Source organism: Oreochromis niloticus, linkage group LG19, assembly GCF_001858045.2.
Source record: "Oreochromis niloticus isolate F11D_XX linkage group LG19, O_niloticus_UMD_NMBU, whole genome shotgun sequence".
Lineage (NCBI taxonomy): Eukaryota > Metazoa > Chordata > Actinopteri > Cichliformes > Cichlidae > Oreochromis > Oreochromis niloticus.
Genome location: NC_031983.2, coordinates 29,092,042 through 29,105,681, shown reverse-complemented (window position 1 = coordinate 29,105,681; position 13,640 = coordinate 29,092,042). Strand labels below are relative to the sequence as shown.

Genomic DNA, 13,640 nt, shown 5'->3' with positions numbered 1-13,640 from the left:
CAAGGGAAGATGACGAAGTGGCCGGGGTTCTCCTTCAGGAGCTCCTGCTCCTTACATACAAGTTCTAGAAGCTCATCTTTCCAAGCTCCTTAGACTACGATGACAGAGAACATTCACAGACAAAATATTCAATACAACTTCTCAACAACAAAGGGACATCTTTTCACACACACACACACACACACACACACACACACACACACTAAACATTAAAATGTTCTATACCTGGTACATTGACGACGGACAACCTCAAAAAAATGACGACGTGGCCGGGTTCTCGTTCAGGGAGCTCCTGCTCCTCACATACAAGTTCTAGAAGCTCATCTTTCCAAGCTCCTTAGACTACGATGACAGAGAACATTCACAGACAAAATATTCAATACAACTTCTCAACAACAAAGGGACATCTTTTCACACACACACACACACACTAAACATTAAAATGTTCTATACCTGGTACATTGACGACGGACAACCTCAAAAAAATGACGACGTGGCCGGGGTTCTCGTTCAGGGAGCTCCTGCTCCTCACATACAAGTTCTAGAAGCTCATCTTTCCAAGCTCCTTAGACTACGATGACAGAGAACATTCACAGACAAAATATTCAACACAACTTCTCAACAACAAAGGGACATCTTTTCACACACACACACACACACACACACACACACACCAGGAGTTATAAGGTTAATGGGAAACCAGTCAGTTAGCTTAGGTTACATATGCAAATATGACAAAATAAGCAGCTTCTCTCCTTCCATTCCAAACAGGACAGTGGTAACAACCGCAGGCTACGGACAATTTTAAGTTTTAACTTTTAAATAGGCTATATAAATTTCAATGGGAGCAACAGGGTGGTCAAATGTCGTCAATTTTACTACAGAGTAGGACGGATTGTAAGGTAGCAAATGTAATCGGAAAACAAGTTTTCAGCACTGCAGGTTAGCTGGGTGTAATGCTTTTCAGCTAAAAAAGAAACATGGTCTGACTCCTACCTAACGATACGATTTAGCGCTATATGATAAATTTAAATTTCAGATTACGTGTGACAAATAAAATTTAAATTTGGAAACAGAACATTCGTTCTAATTGGACGTGCTTTGTATGGGCAGAAATCTTTGCCATCAGAAACTGAATCTGAATAAGTTAAATTCGAATTTGAATTGCTCGGATTGAATCTGAATTGTAACTTGAATAAATGCTTTTAAAAGCTGAATTTGAATTAGTCTAATTTGAAATTCAATTTATTGGTTTGAAAATGATCGTAACTAAATTGAAACTGAATTTTACATTTTGAAAATGAATTCATTTGCTTTGAAACTGCATTTTATCCTTTAGAAATTTAGCTCTCGAATAATTTCAGATTCGCTTCTCACCATTCAGTTTCAGTTCTACAATTTAATTTCAGTTCCAAAATTCAGTTTTTTGGGACTTGCATCCGGTTCCGGTTCAAGAGTAATCAAGCACAGATTAACAGACTACGTTTTACTAGCGGACCGAGTAGAAATGGACCGACCTTGACCTCTGTCTTTGAAAAGGTGAAGAGCCTAAGCAGTCATTTAGATAAAATATTAGGTGTTCTTTACCTGTAAATACACAAATAGAATACAATAGAATAGAATGCCTTTATTGTCACTATACAGTTGTACAATGAGATACAGAGCATCTCCTACTCAGTGTAAACATGCTGGGAGGAGGGGTACAGTTCTCCAGCGCTATGTACATATGGGCAGTATTAACATAGGGGAAAAAGATATATATGAAATGTACAATATACAAGCCGTATTTTAAAAAAGAAAAAGTAATATGTAATAAATAGCGTTATGTATATACAGTTGAGTTATTGCACATAGAATTGGTATTGCACCGTGGTGGACCATAGAGGAAGTGGGGGGCTGTGTTATCGGTGCATGTGTGAGTTCAGGGTGGTTATCGCTTTGGGGAAGAAACTGTTTTTGAGTCTGTGGGTTTTTGTGCTGATGCACCTGTAGTGCTTCCCTGAGGGAAGCAGGCTGAACATGTTGAAACCAGGGTGGGAGCTGTCCTTGATAATGTTTGCTGCTCTGCTGAGGCAGCGGGAGGAATAAATGTCCATCAGGGAGGGGAGAGGGCAACCGATGACTCTCAGGAAGTGCAGCCGCTGTTGGGCCTTCTTGACGACCGCTGAGATGTTGTCTGTCCAGGAGATGTCAGCAGAGATGAGGACACCAAGGAACCGGAAGGTGTGGACCCTCTCCACACACTCCCCGTTGATGTAGAGGGGGGCCAAGTCGGTGCTGTGCCTCCTCAAGTCAACAATGAGCTCTATGGTTTTCTTAGTGTTCAGTGCCAGGTTGTTTTCTGAACACCAGGCTGCCAACTTCAGGACTTCCTCTCTGTACTCTGCCTCGTCTCCCTTCGAGATGAGTGCGACTACCGTGGTGACATCAGCAAACTTGATGATGAGAGTGTTGTTGTGGGTCGAATTACAGTCGTGGGTGTGGGCTCAGCACACAGCCCTGTGGGGAGCCGGTGCTCAGTGTGCGAGTGGAGGAGAGATGAGGGCCGAGTCTCACAGCCTGGGGCCCGTTTGTGAGGAAATCCTTTATCCAGGCACATGTGAGAGGAGGGAGGCCAGGAGTGACCAGTTTGGTGATGAGGATGTTCGGGATGATTGTATTAAAGGCTGAGCTGTAGTCCACGAAGAGCATTCGGACGTAGCTCTGCCGCTGCTCTAGGTGACTCAGCACAGCGTGGAGGGCTGTGGCGATGGCGTCTTCTGTGGATCTGTTTGCACGGTATGCAAACTGGTGGGGGTCGAATTCTGGGGGGAGGTAATCCTTGATGTGCTGAAGGACTAGGACAAAGTAAATTTAGAAACGTAATTACTGTCAAGAGTGAACAAGCACTGATAGTGTAATCTACAGCTGTGGCCAAACGTTTAGAGAATGAGAAGTGTTGTTTGTTTATTTAAAATGTTTGCTGTTTCAGTGATAGTTAGACTAACTATTCACTTTAACTAAGGTTATTAAGTCAGGCGATAACGATATATATCATGATATAAGCCAAATAACTATATTTGTAAGATTTAAATGTGCCGTTGCTCACAAGTAAAATGTGAAATAATTAGCAGCTTTTTTTAATTAAAATATTTATTTCCCATAATAAGTTCAACAGGGTAGATGTACTTAAGGAACATGAGACTTCAGTTTCAGATAAATAAAGGCAAATATTGCAAACTACACAAAAGGCAGCCGCTAAAGCGTTTAAGTTTCAAAATAGAACAAACAACAGACTACTAAATTGTCAATTCCACTTAGAAACAAAATATTAATTCTAAAAATAAATCTTAGGTCGTTTTACAGAAGGACAAAATTGACTAACTTTTGTCAATATCAAATAAACTGAGAACTAAAGGGAAATTCTCAATCTCTCCTTGTTGTATAGCTTAGCTTTTCAAACCGTTTTAACAGTTACTTTAGTCTGACAAAAGCCGAATGACGAATCAGCGCTTTCAGTCAGAGATTGAGCATGCACCGCTTTATTGTATTTCCAGACTTGCTTTCGGCACAATTTACAGTGCGCGCTACTCTGTTTTTTGTCAGACTTCAAGTAGCCGAAATACCTTCACACTACGGAACTTCTGTGGCCCTTCCGTTCGACAAGCTCTCCGGAATTGGAACCATCATCTGTTTTTTCTTCGGTAACCTTCGCTCACGCTCTCGGTTGATTTTTCTCTAGTCGGCAAACTAGAAAAAAACAAATACACATGTGCGCCTTGGCGCTTGTGCTGTACGTAACAAGTCACGTGACGCTGCGGCTGTGATTGGTTCAGCTCTGCGCAACTTAATTTGGATTGGCTGGTTTTTGTTTTTGGTTTTTTTTTTAGAGGACAAGAGAGCTGAGGCCTATCTCAATAGTTTAATTTTTCTATCGAGAAAAAGTTATTTCGCAATACATATCGTTATCGTTCTATCGCCCAGGTCTACTACCTATTAAAACTAAACTAGCTAACTCAGCCTAGTCTTCTGTGCTTGCTAGCTGTGGGTATTTATGCACCTCCATACCGACAGCCTTGAACAAGACAGTGTTACAGACAGCTGTACTGCTGAAACCTAACAGGGGAGTAAACAACTCCTGATTGAAACCAGCTGTGTGAAGCCATAAGCTTACTCTAAAGGCTGCGTGGACAACGGCAACAGCGAACCGGGCTCACCAGTAAAAACTCGTATCTCAAAATAAAGACTCCAATATTAAACTTATAAACTCCTCTGTTGAAAGATATTGCGGCTCTTCCAATATAACCAACGACCGTGGCAGGCTAAACATGAGGACACTAACGACGCACAACAATAAACACTTCTGAGCTATTTGGGCTTTTTATTCAACCATTATACCGCCCACGATCACACAATATACAACAAGTGCTCAGACTGCGCAGACAAACATGACTGATTCACAAAGTGTTACACCAACTATCACTTGCAGAAACAAACTGTGCAACAGAAAGCTTTACCCCTTGCTCACCTACCTTTCCGCTCAGCAAACAGCAGGGGCACTAACAGGTGAGCGCCATTATTTATCACCCAGGAGTCACGCCCCACAACGTGCACAATACACGTGACTTTTTCTTCTTCCTCCTCTTTATAGGGTTGATTGGCGGTTGGCAAACAGTAAAATGGTGCATTACCGCCACCTACTGGTGTGGAGTGTTTACCAAAATGACAAAAAATAAATAAATAAAACAAAAAATTCAAATCCTCCCAAACAAAGGCGTCTGTCTTAAAAACCAAAATACAGCCTGATAACGTTCACTTATAGATTTCTTGTGAAATAAATCAAGTCCAGCTTCACTCTCATATCATTCCAGCTTTTTGATCAGTTGTCTTCTTCCAACACTATACACTGGAGACGGGGGTAGGTGTTTCTGTATGGCACTCTCGGCTGTATCAGGTAAGAATGTAAGAATGTAGTTATTTGAAGGTCGATGTATTACTAAAGCTAATGTGGCAGGTTGAATATTAAATGTGTTGGTTCATCCCACTTTTAGTCAGGCGCATTAGGGGGCGCTAGTATAAATAGTGGCCATCTGAGCGTCGCTTTTCGGTCACCTGACTTGCCCTGGTGTTGCAGGTAGGAGCTGCGTACATGTTGTTGTTGCTGCCTCAGCCGACAGTACTTGTGTTGTTTGTTGTGTTGTGTTGTGTTGTGTTGTGTTGTGTTGTGTTCGTGTTCGTGTTCGTGTTACAGAGGTCACCCGCGGGTTTCCTTCCTGACGCCTCCATCGTGGCAGTGCAGACATTATTTCACTCAGTGGTAAGCCAATGTTGTTTATAGTTCGTAGCTGTAGGAGCCTCCTATACGCCACTCCGTTCATAACTCGCGTGACACCGTTTAATTGGTACGTAGCTCAGCTTTGTTACGATCTCTGCCGTTTATTTTTCTTTTATAGTGAACACTGTATTGGAGGAAGTGTGGGCCTTAGTGGGCGGCCAGTAGCTTTACAGCAAGGTCGCTACGGCTATTCTATGCTAGGCTAACAGAAGCGCTGCTGCTTTGCCCTTGTCTGTTTCCGTTTGCCAGGGTTCTTTTTCCCTGCTGCTGCCAGCCCCTTAAGAGTGGACGTCGGCGTGGACAGCGGCTACATACATGCCGGCTACGGGAGTCGGCTGGCGTGCATGTCATTACTGAATTGTTAAAATAAAGTTGTCAGGCAGACAGCAATTTGGAGTAATACGGGGTCCCCGTCTGCTCCAGATTTAAGGTTTTATTTAGTTTGTATGTCTGGGTCTCTGTTGTTGTGACACCACTGGTAGGAGCCCCTTTTTCTAGCTGCGGATCACCAGTGTGTTCCTGCGGTTGGGCCAGCGTGTGCAAAGTAGGTTTTTGGAATATATTATGATTCAGATGCGGAGGGCCTGACGTGGAGGAGACTGGGGTGCCTTGGTGGTGGGATTTTTTGAGTATTACATGCCTGCATTTTTAGTTAGTGTGAGCGTGTGATAGTGTGCTGCACTTGTATATTGGTGAGTTTTTGTGCGTGGCATCCCTGCCCCTCCGTGGTAAGCCTCGGCTCTGAATACTGTTTAGGATATTTGTATATTGATATTTATGCCCGTGTTTTTATAAGTATTAAATTGTCTGTTTTATCATTGAACCACGTATTGAGTACAGGGCTCACAAAATGGCTAGCCCGACGTCCTGGGGCTAGCGATTTTTTTTTCCAGTCCGGCTACCAAAATCTCTCAGCCCTACCCAGGGCTATCATAGGAAGGGAAAATGTGTCAATGCTTTTGCATTCTTTCGGAAATGTAGCTGAGTAATTATGTCATTGGCATCGATGAGCCAAAACTCCATATCCCACAATTCATAGCACGCCTCTACAGAGTAAACAATGGTGGCCACCACTTCGTTTTATGTCTTTTATTAGTATTTCTAGGTCACAAAATAAACTTTTAAGATATTTTCAGGCGAGAATGTAGGTGTGTAAACTTCAAATATCTGCTCGATTTATCAAGACATGCCATGCCACAGTTCTCTTACGTGTTGCTGATAGCCGGCTAGCTAGCTAGCTAGCGCCGCTAGCGACCCTTCGTGAAAAAGCACTCAGGCTTGGCTTATAGTGACGCGGCTGAAACTCGTTTCAACACCTGATCACTCGCCAACAGTCTGTGTTTTAGCTGGACTTATTTTTCGTTTATATGATGCTGGAAAGCGAAGGCAGGAGCGTGAGGTGAACTGAATTTCAGGTAAGAAGTTATAAACTGCACTCTATTTGGGTCAGATATAAACCGAGTTTAGGTGTAGTTTATTTTCGTTGTGCTGACCTTTTACAATCGTGCTGCGTACTCATAAGGGTTAGGTCATAGAGTTGCCGTACAAACGGAATCGTCCCACATTCAGAGGAATTATTACGATTTATTCTGTCGTTACGAAGCCTCCCCTGTCATTCTCTTGCCTGTTGCAACTTCAATCATGAAACTAATCAACGATCGGCTTTTCGCTCTTGTTTATCGCGCTAAACAGCAGCACGTTTAAGATCGTTCAGCTGTTAGAATTTATTTGATTTTAATTTCTAGTATCAGCTGATGTTTGATGGAGCCACAGCTGTAAAAACGGCTGGTCCAAACCAGGAGATGTCCTTACTGAATCATCAGAGCTGAACAGGTGATGGAGAAACAGGTTTACCCTTTAGGTGACATGAATGAGTTGAAGGGAAGTTATGAACTGTTTCTGAGAGACACATAACACCAAGCTCCTGTTTTTGTGTAGCTGACAGCTGGTAACTGTGCAGGGGCGGATCTAGCAAAGCTTTTGCCGGGGGGGCCAGGTAGGGCATTAACAGAGAAAGGTGGACACAAAGATACTTTTCTTTCTTACACTCATATAAAATATTTAGCTTTTATTAAATAGTTATCTGAATCTTACAACCAAAGTTTGTATAATAATACACAAGATTGGCTGTAGACCATTGTTCATCATTCAGAACACTGTGTAAAAATAACAAAAAACAAAAAGTGAATGCAAAAGTGCATAAATATTTATTTACGTGTTTGATGTGTGTGGCGGGGCGTGGTCTGCAGTGCCGCTGCAGGGGAAGTGGACCCACCTGAGCGGCATCAGCAATCACTCCTCACGGGCGTAGTCTGTGCTCTCTCGGCTGTTTTTTGGGTGTGTGTCGGGCTGTGAGTTGAAAAGCTACAGTCGGCTGTGTGGGTACACCAACCATGTGTGAAAAGTGGTCCATAACGTAATGGTTCAAAGCATGTTCATGCAAACATTGTCGGGGTCTGCCGTGATACAATGGGACGTCTGCTCATGAACCTGTGTGCACAACATCTGCAAATCGGGGCTGTACGAAGTAACTTCATCTTTACACAAAACTGTAAGCTGTCATCTGTGAAGCATGAGCGGTGTTTGTTTTTACCATAGTTCATGGTGGAGAATGGGTGCTCTTCTGAGTTTTGCCCTAAGCAGCCGTATGAATGGCAACCTACACTGTTTAGCAGCGGCATAGGCACACTTAAAATTTCTTCTGAAATTTTCGCTTTCTAGTTTGTTAAAAGGCTAAATTGTAAACAGTTTTAACAGATTGAACTACTTAAACCTGAATGCAAAATGTGAAGCCATTATGGATAGTTTGGTTTTTTTGTCATCACAATGCTAATCCAGTTTCTCACAAGCCAGTATTTGTTGTGTCATTATCTTTTCAAAAACCTGTAATCATGATCAGAAGTCGGGGACCTCAGTGAGGAGTTCAGAGTCTGCAGCACTGAACCTGCTGGGGTATTGCCTCTGGATTAGCCTTTGCTTCATTTGCCTCCGGTCATTGCAGAGAGATGTTGTGCAATGGTCAGTTCTTAAAGGCTATGTGATTATTTTTAACCCAGAAGTTTAAAAATGGTCAAATTTGGTTAAACTGCTTAAAACTGGCTTTCTCCTGTATGTTCTGCTTGAATATACAACAAACAGGAATAGAAATGCATTTCACTGCAAATAGTTTGGTTTATTTTATCTTTTGAAAGTTAGTCTTTGAGCTTTTCAGCAGTTTAGATGCTTTCTCCCTGAAGATGAAGATAACTGACAAGACGTTATTCATATTTAAGCTCTAATTTGGCCTTTTTCTTCTTTCTGTTTGTTTGTGTCCTAGATGGCCTGACTCGGCACGTGGGGGTAAACGCTGAGTTTGCCTTCGCCCAAGCAGAGCAGAAATGTCTCCGCTACGCTCCAGATCACATGCAGGATGCCCAAGATCAGCCCAATCCCGGAGTGAACTAAAGTGACCTGTAACAAAACCTTAACCTTAAAAGGTTTATTTGTAATAATAATTCAGACTGCTATATTTAAATAAATATTAAATTAGATTTCTTCAAATACATTTTGCTAGTCTGTTTCATTGACTATAACATTTGAGTACAGTAGGTATTATTATTTAAGGACAAACCCATTTGTTACTCAGTGTTAGTTGTCATCGAGGACCGAGACTTCCTGTTTCCTGACTGCTGCAGCACATCCAGCTGAACAATCGCCTGATCACCACAGCTCCTTATATTTGCTTTAAATTTTAGATATCTGGAAGATTTACAAACTCTACTTACAAGTTTTATTAGAGGCTGTTAAGATTTATTCTGCATGTCTCTTTACTGAAATTAAGATCTAATCATTAACCAACCTGGTTAAAAATATAAGCAAAAATATTCAGTTGAAAAAGCTACAATAAAACTGACCCAAGTGTTTTCAGGGAACTTTGAACATCTTTTGGATTGGATTAAAGTCAGCCTCTTGCATCTATTGACATTGTTTACCTAGGCTCAGAAACCATTCCCAGATAATGAGGATCAAGCTGAAAAGATGACTGTGCTACAAAGGCCATCAGCTGTTCCAGACTGTCACCTGGTCTAAACTGATCCAAGCCGTGCATAAACTGAAACAGATTCATCTGCAGTACACAAATATTATTATCAGAGATGATTTATTGCTTTGTGATCCAACGTTACCTGACAGTAGTGATGAACGCAGCATGGAAACTGATGATTGAAACTGACGAGTAGGAAAAAGATGCCCTTTTGTGTGAAACTGAGTCTGAAAGTGAACATCCTGCGATGAACAAAATCCAGAGGAACAAAATCCAGAGGAACCAGAAAGTGATTTGAACAATGGAGGTTTTGCTCTAGAAAGTTGTCTGCAACCTGTAGACATTTCAGAGGAGATTCTCTGTTGTGTGGCTCCTGCAGAAAGAAACAATACTGTTTAGTTTTTTCAGAACTTCTCATTTGGAAGTCATGGCATTTCCTGTGCAGTTTGTCAGTGTGACAGATTTATTGTCACAGGCTGTGACTGTACCAGAAGAATCGAGGTCTTACACATTTATGCCAATGGAATCCCATAACACAGACACTCTTAAGAAGCTTGATTCAAACATTATAATCCTCAATGCAGATGATTTCCAGAAACGTACAGGCAGAATGGAACGAAGAGACAAACCATTTACAGGTGGGCGAAATGACACCTGACACCCTGAATGTTGCTGAAGGAGCTCGAGTGAAGCTGTGACACACTAAACTGTTTTGTCAATGGTGCTTTGATAAAGGTAGTGAGATCTGAAAATAATGGACACATAATTAAACTGGGGCTCAGAATGGACAGCCGGCAGTCTGTGAGAAACAACCGCAGTGCTAATGCAACATCTGATTTGCACAGCAGAGAAGACTCTGAAGTTTAAAGGGGTGGTACGCAGACAGGGATTTGCCTGCACAATTGTGCCGAACACACAGAAAGCTGTAGCTTCAATGAAGAACATTTTGAACCAGCTATGGCTTATGTTGCTCTCAGCAGGGTGACGTCTGTCAGTGGACTGCATTTACAGGACTTGGACGAGAATTTACGCCAATCTCGCTCCAAACCATGCGCTGAGGAAATGATGCCTCTTCTTCAGGTCAGAGAAACAGCCAGCAGACCTGACACTCTTCCATCACAATACAGAGGGTTTGCCATCTCACATCAGTGACATCAAGAGTCATCATGAAGTGTGTTCAGCAGATGTTTTGTCTCACAGGGTCTCACCTCCAAGGCTCCTTTGTTGCAGACTACAACATGTTCAGATGCAACAGACGTGTGTCCTACACAAACTTTCCTCACATGGCCAGCAGAAGTGGTGGTGGAGTTGCTGTGTGAGGAATCATTGTCAGGTTGTGAACAGACTTCCAGACTACAGTTTGACACATTCATGCAAAACCTGGAAAGACTGAAAGTCTAAATAATGGACTGTCACTTGATAATTGTGTGTGGAGATTTTAATGACAACCAGTTACAGAGTGGAAGAAAACAGATTCTGGAGCAGTTTCAGTCTAGAGGATATTCACAGCTGATCACTTCTGCCACTACAGACAAGAACATCCTGCTTGACTTCATTTTTATTTCTCAGCCACAGCAAAGTCTCCATTCAGGTGTCCTGAGAACATATTACAGTTACTCTGTATTCTGTGTCCTGTCCTCGAGCCAATCATGAAGCCGTCTGCTGAGTTTCAAAACAATTACAGATCATGTTTGTTACAGAGTTTACAGTTTGTATGGTGTGAAAAAGTTTTTTCATCGATAATGGAAGGATTCCCTGCTCTGTCTGTAAGAAGACAGCATTTCGGTCTAAGGCTCTCCTCAGCTCTTCCCAGGAGGGTGGCACGGATGCCCCTCTGATGGTCCTCCTTGGGTTCTCGTACTCTGGGGCCTGGATCTCGTCCATGCCTGCTTCATGCCCTGGGGGACGGGGCTATGGCTCCCCACACTCCCTAGCAGATCGTTACATGGAGAAACCTTTTGAATACATGTGCACTGATCCACACAGGTGTGCACACAGCTGTTCAGACACAAACTACACCTTGGCTGCTACCTCAAAGCACATTGTGCACTGTCAGTCATGCGTGCTGCACAATAACATTTAATATTTGGCATCTACTGTTATTTATTGTTAGCTAGTTTTTTACTGATGGTGTTATGTTTATTATGTTGCTCTCTCTTTTGTTTTTTCTCATGTTGGTTTTCTTTTCTCGACAGGTGATCCAGTTTTTTCTTCTTCCCTTTCCCTCCCTCTTTCTTTCCGCCTTTCTCCCTTTCCTATCCCCCAGTCTGTCCCATCTGTAACAACCGAAAATGAAATGTTGTAGTGATGATGATGATGGCCAATCAAATGGACTAATAAGGCCATGATGATCCAGTTGGTGAAGTAAATCCACCAGGCATCTTTTTTGGCCTTCTGATGGCTAAAGATCCAAATGGGACAGGCAAAAAAAGCCCTGTCATCCTCAGAGCAGAGACTGGTATGATTCTTTATCTTTGATTTGAAAACAAAATACAGTGCTTTTAATCCATTCCCTGTTTATTTCACAAATGATTTCCCACTCAAGTGTTTGAACTTGTTGGCACTTTTTGAAATTTAATTCACATTACGGGTGACAAGTCTGTTGTTCTACTCTGTCTCTGTGCAGGTATTGCTGTCTTCTGAGTTCTTCAGTTTCCCAACTGAGACATTCAAACCTCATCACAGAGCTCATGTCCATCCACACCATCATGTGGGTGAGAGATTGTTATGTGGCCTGCAGCACCTATGAGGTATGTCAATATTGTTCATTTGTAGTTTTTAGGCCTTAACACCAATAAAATATTGCTTTGGGTTTTTTATTTTTTTATTTCTTTTTGTTTTGTTGTTTTTTCAGAACACATTCGTGCCTGTATTTCAGCTTCTTATGATCTACACAAGTGGCCAGAGTGTCAGTGTTTGATCGCTCTCACAGAACCTGACTTCAGTCACCTCACTCCAGGAAGACAGAGGGCTGCAAGGTGTGTGTGTGTGTGTGTGTGTGTGTGTGGTCTAGAACTATAGCAAGCTATAGTTATACAGTTCATACAAACACACAGCTCTAAATCTTGATCATGTGATTATTAAATATCTATTGAACCATTTCATGTATTTTTATAGAAGGTACACAACCTCAAAATGTGAAAGTGTTTAAGAGGAGAAATAATGAAAGCTCAAAGTGTGTTTGTATGAATCCTTAGTATCGGGTGTAGAATAGGTGTAACAGTGGTTTTTCACATCTGTGCTTACACTGCTCTAATAAATAGGAAATGGGTCACACATATAAAGTCTGTTTGAAGATGAACCTGTGGTTATCAGAGTGTGGTTAAGAAAGCCTTCAAAAGTTCATGACAGTCACATCCAGTGACATGTGCTTCTGTTTATCATTTCATATGAGGTCACACAGCTGAGTTCAACCATAACATTCATGCACTTCTATTTGTGCTTCAGACTCTATCCAATCCTTTAAATCAAGATTGAAAGCATACTTATTTAACCTGGCTTAGGGTCGGGAGACCAGTTAATACCCATTTTTAAACTTTTATTATTTTTATTTTATTATAAATTTTCCTGCTGTTTTTATCTTCTTAGTAGATATTTTGTATTTCTGACCTTCCTCCCTGTATTGAGGCTTGATACCTATTTTACTTAACTTCTCCGGTCTATAGTGCCTCCATTCTGTCTGTGCTAGTGCCCAATCTGTACTTTTGTTGTCTCTTTGTATTACTGTAAAGCACTTTGGTGTGCCTTTGGGTTTTTAAATGTGCTATATAAATAAAATTGTATTGTAATGTTAGTGAGTCTACTGTGTTGCTATCCCACCTACTTTTTGAGATTCGCCTCTCATGATGGTCTGATTCTGACTGTCCACCTCACTCTTGCCAGTGGCGTGATGAGTAAACAAGTGCATCTTCAGCCCCAAAGCCGTGGGTTTGATTCCACTGTGGGTACTTTAAAAAAAAAAAAAAAAAAAAAAAAAAAAAAACTAATTAAGTGCCTTTCATAGCATTTCAATCTATAGTGTTACATCAGATTTTAGAGGCCTCCTGCTCTTAGAACGGCTGCTCATCTCATTGAAACACAGCTTGCCCCAGCGAGCTAAATCAGCGAACACACTTGGTCTATTTATTTCAATGGGGCAAAAAAATTGCATAAAAAGCTTAATATTTCAAAAAGTATAAAGGTTATGAGCACCAAGGCATTAGCAGAAAGCATGGCTATGGTTAAGATTCAAATGTGTCAAGAAATCAGAGCAAGCGTGAGCAGGGAAGACATGTGGAAGCAGCCATGAGCCATGAGATCACCCCG

The 13,640-nt window shown here is 41.7% G+C and overlaps 1 long non-coding RNA gene across 2 annotated transcripts; it reads left to right on the top strand.

The window, feature by feature from the left end:
• Nucleotides 1–5,029: 5,029 nt before the first annotated feature.
• On the top strand, nucleotides 5,030–13,128 carry LOC102081489 (uncharacterized). 2 transcript variants are annotated; one of them, XR_268614.3, is made up of 6 exons: nucleotides 5,030–5,113; nucleotides 5,231–5,296; nucleotides 8,631–8,790; nucleotides 11,531–11,793; nucleotides 11,962–12,085; nucleotides 12,190–13,128. It is a non-coding gene; the product is annotated as an uncharacterized LOC102081489 (long non-coding RNA). The 2 variants fall into 2 exon arrangements; XR_002057510.2 differs by lacking the exon at nucleotides 5,030–5,113 and having other exon boundaries at nucleotides 5,162–5,296.
• The last annotated feature ends 512 nt before the right edge of the window (nucleotides 13,129–13,640 follow it).